This window comes from Lepidochelys kempii, chromosome 12, assembly GCF_965140265.1.
Source record: "Lepidochelys kempii isolate rLepKem1 chromosome 12, rLepKem1.hap2, whole genome shotgun sequence".
Lineage (NCBI taxonomy): Eukaryota > Metazoa > Chordata > Testudines > Cheloniidae > Lepidochelys > Lepidochelys kempii.
The window spans coordinates 17,628,331-17,635,047 of record NC_133267.1 but is presented as its reverse complement, the minus strand read 5'-3'; the positions used below and the strand labels follow the sequence as shown (position 1 = coordinate 17,635,047).

Sequence of the window (6,717 nt, the reverse complement as noted above, 5' to 3'; positions counted from 1 at the left end):
ATATATTTAATTATAAACATGTTTACTTTGATTTTCTAGGGGAGAGAATATCCATTCCCTCTAGATAAACTTGGGAATTTTCACTGTCTTTCCAAATAATTAAACCAGCATATGACTATTACAAAAGCCATATAAAATTATTGGCTGGTATTTATTATAATTGGGGATAATCCTCACATCTGCAAATTCCCAAAAAGTCCCCTGAAGTCAGTGGGGTTGCAGCAATGTAACTGAGGGCAGAATCCACATCACTATTTTTACTATGTTTAAGTGTTCACAGTGTTGTATGTACATTCCTAGCTAGTGTTCCTCATATTGATGAATCATGATTAAATACATAGCTCTATTTCCAGCTAACATTCAGGATTTAATTGGTGTGGTAAAGAATTGCCTGTAAGAATGGGGACCTACTGCCATTCACACTCCTCTTCCTTCAGGGATGTTTCATTTAAAACACTACAGCTGGTGCAAATTTGTACACTTAACTCATGCTTGTCATTTATTTATATGCTCCTGGAATAATGTGGATGCTAGTTAAGCACATTGTAAAAAAATTCAGCATGTTCCATGTTTATTCTCCCTAGAAAGAGGCCACTGAATCAGAGCATCTATAAATTATCAAGAGTTGGCAACTGTACACTTCATGTCCTTGATTTCAGAAAGTTCATTGTCAAGAATGTATTTGTTGTATGTAAAGTACATACTTACTGAACCATCTAGGTTCCCTACTTTGATTGTACACTACTTTATAATAAGACATTTTTTGTTTTCAATAGGTGTTTATAGAAAGTGAATGAAAGAGGCAAAGGAGTGCTTTGGGCATTTAACCAGAGTACATAGTCGAAAACAGTGGTTCTCAAACTTTTATACTGGTGAGCCCCTTTCACATAGCAAGTCTCTGAGTGTGACCTCCCCCCTTATAAATTAAAAACACTTTTAAAAATATTTAATACTATTATAAATGCTGGAGGTGAAGCAGGGTTTGTAGTGGAGGCTGACAGCTAGTGACCCTCCAGGTCATAACCTCGCAACCCCCTGAGGAGTCCCGACCACCAGTTTGAGAACCCCGGGTCTAGAATCCACATTTAAGATGGAATCTTCATCAACCACTAAAATGATCTCACATGAAAGAGAACTATAGATTTAAAAGAAGGGAATTTTGTCACTACCTCACCATATTTCAGTTCTTTAAGACAAACTTGAATTTCTGGGACCTAGCTACAGCTCTAAAGATTTTACCTGTAGGATTCATACAAGGTTCATGTGCTTGGCAACATTCAGGGCACACCTGGAACGTTGTATAGGAGCTGTGCACACACAGCTCTTCTCAAGGGCACGAACCTTGGAATCTTGCCCAGATGACATAAACCATGGGAAGCCTCCTAGGACTGGGCTCAAGGCCCGAGAGCAAGGAATGCGGTAGATAGAAACTGGTAAATAAGCATGTTAAACAAAGCCAGTGTATTCCTTTTATCTGTTGGAGAATGTAATGCGCGAGGGGAGAGAAAGAATAAAGGGGAAGGTGGAATGCTGACAAGCAGAAGTCGGTTGGCAGACCAGCTCGCTTGCTTGCTAAAAGCTCTGTGCTGTCTTGTATTTGAACCGCCACAACTGGCGCCCAAATGTGGGGCCCTCAGCACTCACCTCGCCCAGCAAGGGTTTCAGATGCGTCACTCATCCGCTTTGCGGATCCCGGTGAGTATTTTTCATTGTGGTAAGTATGGGAAGCTCCCTCTCTGCTTTGCAAGTGCAACACCGCAATGAGCTACAGTATTTGCTGCGTAAGGCTCAGCATGACTGCCCCACTCGAGAACTCACTCTCCTGCTACAGGAGGTGAGTGCCCAATGCCCGTGGTACCCTGAAGCTGGAACCCTTAAGCTAGCGGACTGGGAGCGGTTGGGCCAGACATTGCACAAAGAGCCTCGGGCGCCCGTGCAGGCTCTACATGCCTGGCACCTCTGACGTGACGCGATACAGCGTGTCGCCTCGGACAGGCCCTCCCTCGCGAGGCTGGTGCTCTCGCCACTCCCGTCCGCTCCTGCAGCCATCCCCCCTCCTGGCGATGCAACACAGCGTGTCGCCTCGGAAAGGCCCTCTCCCGTGCCAACAGAGGGGCTGCCGATCCCGCCACCCCCGTCCGCTCCTGCAGCCATCCCTCCCCCTGCTTCGCCCCCAGTGCCTCTATTACCACCACCTCTCTGGCCTTCCCCACCGGAGCCGGTGTGTGATCACCATCCCCCCGTGGGGCCCCATGATCCGGGGCCCCCCGGGGGGGTCGTCCGCGTCTGCTCAGGGGCTTTCGCTGGTGCAACAAATGGTTCACGCAGCGAAGACTCGCTCAGATATTACAGCGGAGGAGCTGGCTGATCTGGTCTCAGTTTGTCCAGTGACCTGGCAGGATGATGGCCAGGGCAACCAGGTTGCAAACTGGGTCAGTTTGCCCTACTCGATGATCAGAGACGTAAAGAAAGCGATTCGCGAGTTCGGCCTCACTAGCACGTATGTAAGTGGTCTCATTGAAGGGCTAGGTACTGGGTACACCCTGATCCCTGAAGATTGGAAGGCGCTGTTGTGCATAATGCTGACACCCAGTCAGTACATTATTTGACTTAGTGAGTATCGGCAGATGGCGGAACGCCAAGCCCAGGTATATAGAGAGCAAGGTATCATTTATGAGCATTTGGCAGGGGAGGGCCAGTTTGCTATCGTTCAGATGCAGTCTCAACTCCCTCAGGCCGTCTTCCCCATTATTTCCACCTGCGCCTAGCATGCTTTCCGGAAGGTCCCGGATTCAGGCAAGCCTACCAAAAGCTTTGCCAGTATCCGTCAGGGTGCATCACAGTCCTTTATGGATTTTACCAACAGATTGCAGGAGGCTATCCTCCGACAGGTGGATATCTCTGCGGCAGCTCAGGAGATCCTGTTAAAAATGGCAGTTGAAAATGCGAACGAGGATTGCCGCCGTGCTCTCCAGGTGGCACAAGCCTCTGGAATTCTAGAGCTGTCAGACATGCTGCGGGCGTGCCAAAACATCGGAACCCAAGCACATAAAGCTGGAGTTCTGGCCGCCGCTTTTGGATGGGAAATGTTACCGCTGTGGTAAGGAGGCTCACTTTCAGCGGGAGTGCCACTCATTGACGGCGCCGCCCGCCCCTCAAAGAAGTGCCCAAAGTGTCGGAAGGGCTATCACTGGGCTAATCAGTGTCCTAGCAGGTCGGGAAACCGCACGACGGGTTCTCCCCGAACCCAGGGCCAAATGGGGGTGTTTCCCACTCAGACAATGTTCCTCTGCCTTAAAATCCATAGATTTCATGAGGGCGGCGACTGCTGGAAATGCAGGGCTTGATTTGATTATGCAGGAGGACGCTGATTTTCAGTTGCCGGGGGAGGTTTGCGCCATACCTACCCAGGTGATGGGACCTCTCCCTGTCGGATTTGTGGGTCTGGTTCTCCCTCGCTCACACGCTGGGAAACAGGGTTTTTTTTTGTCATCCCAGGGGTCATTGACGCCGATTACACCGGCGTTATTAAGGTTCAGGTATGGACCCATCTTCCTCAGTCGCTCCCACGTGGATGGTCAATTGCGCAATTGATTTTAGTCCCCTATCAGGTGCCAGCCGCAGAGGATTGAGCCTGGGGCGGGAACGGCTTTGGATCGACGCTGTCTAAGTTGCCGTCTCACAACACGTCCTCTCCACTTGTTGTTCTAACAATGTCGGTCTGCCCCTCGAAACCTCAGTTAACACTTCTCTTAAATAATGTTCCTTTTACAGGGCTGGTAGACACTGGAGCTGACGTTACAGTGATTCATGATCCGGAGTGGCCGGTCGGTTGGCCAACAGTTCCTTCTAAAGAGTTATGGGGGAGCAGGGGTAGCAAACCCGGGCGCCAAAGTTTGTCTTGGGTTACGGTCTCTAAACCAGGAGGCTGTGCCCTTGCTACAATCTGCCCTTTTGTACTCCCTGTCCACCTCAATATTTGGGGCCGTGACTTACTTGTAAAGCTGGACACCACCCTCGATATTAATATACAATGGCCCGAAATCCTCCCTCACCCACCTTGCCATCCGCATTACCACTGGTATGGCAATCCTTAGAGCCCGTATGGATTGACCAGTGGCCCCTCCCCCTAGAAAAGCTGAAAGCGCTTCATTCACTTGTACAACAATATTTGCATGCACAGCGCTTGGAGAGCTTTACTAGTCCTTGGAACTAGCTGCTGTTATTTTGGCCTTTCAAATTTTTGCTGATTGTCCCTTTAATTTGATCATGGACATGCATTATGTTTATCAGGTAATTGATCATTTACCCCTTGCCCTTATTACCCCTTAGGTCGATGCGGACCTTCTTCGCCTGTTTTTGTCCTTACAGTATCTCATCACCACTCGTAATTTCCCTTATTTTGTTGCTCATATTCGCAGTCATACCCCTCTGCCTGGGCTACTTACTGAAGGCAATGTGCGCGCTGATCGCGCGTTTCGTGGTCAGGTAAATTCCCTTTTTTCTGACCCCATTGAAAGCCATTCCTTTTTTCATCAGTCTGCCTCTGTTTTGGCCTGACAGTTTCACATTCCTGCTGATCATACACGTTCTATTGTTCGTTCCTGCCCCCACCATGCCGCTGCTGCCCCTACCTTTTTTTATGCTGTTAACCCCAGCGAATCAGCTGTGGCAAATGGATGTCACTCACATGCCACAATTCCGTCCCTATTCGTTTTTACATGTTTCCATTGATACCTATTCAGGATTCCTCTGGGCGACCCCACGGCGTGGGGAAGCTACTCCCAAAGTTATTCACCATTTGCTAGCCTGTTTTGCTGTTATGGGTCGCCTGAGCCAGATAAAAACAGATAATGCCCCAGCCTATTGCTCCACAGCCCTCTCCATCTTTTGTGCCCAATGGGACGTCTGTCTCAAACACGGAATCCCTTATAATTCCACAGGCCAAGCTATTGTTGAACGTGCAAATTGCACGCTAAAAACCTTGCTCGACAAACAATTAAAACAAGGGGAGCTGCGTCTCTGAACCTTAGGAGACATTCAGCAACAATTGCGTATCCTTTTGTTTATTTTAAATAATTTAATGCTGAACGCAGATCAGGAGACCCCCACGGATCGGCATTTTCACAAATCCGAGGTACTGGAAAGACCGCATGTCTATTACCATCAGCTGCCCGATCCGCAATGGCTGGGCCCAGTACCTCTAATCACTTGGGGTCGGGGATATGCTGCTGTCTCTCTCCCTGCAGGACCGTTGTGGGTTCCGGCCCGGTGTGTGCGACCAGCACTGAAACAGCATGGCGTGGCACCAGGGACTGTCGAACGCCATACCGGAGTTTCAGCTGACCTTGGAGGAGAATGTGGTGCCTCCCGGGTCGACAACGGCGGGACAGAAACGGAGGAGGCGTAGCGTCCCAAGCCAGCCTGTGACATGGGGAGCAGTAAAAGCATTGGTCGCCGTGGCTCAACAAAGACTGGCAGCAAACCAACAGCCAGAGACTTCTGAGACTCTGTGGCAATTCTTGCCCAAATTACTGCTAATTCTGTATTGATTGTATGCCTTTTGTGCCTGCTCGGAAGCGCTTTCTCCGTTATGGCCCCGAATGATATATAACCTATGGGAAATATTGGCTTCAATAGCAAATGTTACCCACTTTTGTTTATTTGATTTTGTAGCAGCTGAAGAATTGTGAGGTACGTGCCTTATTCCAGTATGTCATCACCCTGAGGAGATTGGGAATGAGATGATGCTCGCTGCTTACGCGAACCTCTCTTCCCAGTACTCTAGCATGGCTAATTGGGGCCTGGCCAATTACACTTTACCTTCTTAAGCTTATTTTTTGCTGTTGCTATGTGCAATGTATTTCCTTTTTGTCAAGGCTTTGTCGAGACCCGCCCTAGCAGGCTCCACGAGTTATGACCTCGTCTGTCCGGGAGTTAATTGGCTTGCAAAAGCAAATTGATGGCTACCATGAGATGGCCGAGCACAAATAAACAAAAAAGGAGGGGATGTAGGATTCATACAAGGTTCATGTGCTTGGCAACATTCAGGGCACACCTGGAGTGTTGTATAGGAGCTGTGCACACACAGCTCTTCTCAAGGGCACGAACCTTGGAATCTCGCCCAGATGACATGAACCGTGGGAAGCCTCCCAGGACTGGGCTCAAGGCCCGAGAGCAAGGAATGCGGTAGATAGAAACTGGTAAATAAGAATGTTAAACAAAACCAGTGTATTCCTTTTATCTGTTGGTGAATGTAATGCGCGGGGGGAGAGAAAGAATAAAGGGGAAGGTGGAATGCTGACAGGCAGAAGTCGGTTGGCAGACCAGCTCGCTTGCTTGCTAAAAGCTCTGTGCTGTCTTGTATTTGAACCACCACCACATTTACCTATTGACCTTTTTTCTATAATCAGTCAACTTTTTTTCAACTTTGTCATTGGAAAGTAGAATTAGCCACTGTAATGTTTGTTGTTTAAATCTTAAAGTAACTTTTCAGTAATGTCAAAATATTGAAGATAAGACTTTTCTCTCAAACTAAACCATTATATATAGATAAAAGTTAAAAAACATAATACAAAGGTAAATACAAAACAAAGTTATAAGGAAATATCTGTGAAAAAAGCTAATGCGGTCTTGGGATGCATCAGGAGAGGTATTTCCAGTAGGGATAAGGAGGTTTTAGTACCATTATACAAGGCACTGGTGAGACCTCACCTT

General features: G+C 48.0%; 1 long non-coding RNA gene across 1 annotated transcript; it reads left to right on the top strand.

Moving 5' to 3' along the window:
* The first annotated feature begins 1,441 nt into the window (after positions 1-1,441).
* On the top strand, positions 1,442-6,348 carry LOC140896239 (uncharacterized). Its single transcript, XR_012154479.1, has 2 exons — positions 1,442-1,695; positions 2,867-6,348. It is a non-coding gene; the product is annotated as an uncharacterized lncRNA (long non-coding RNA).
* Positions 6,349-6,717: the final 369 nt, after the last annotated feature.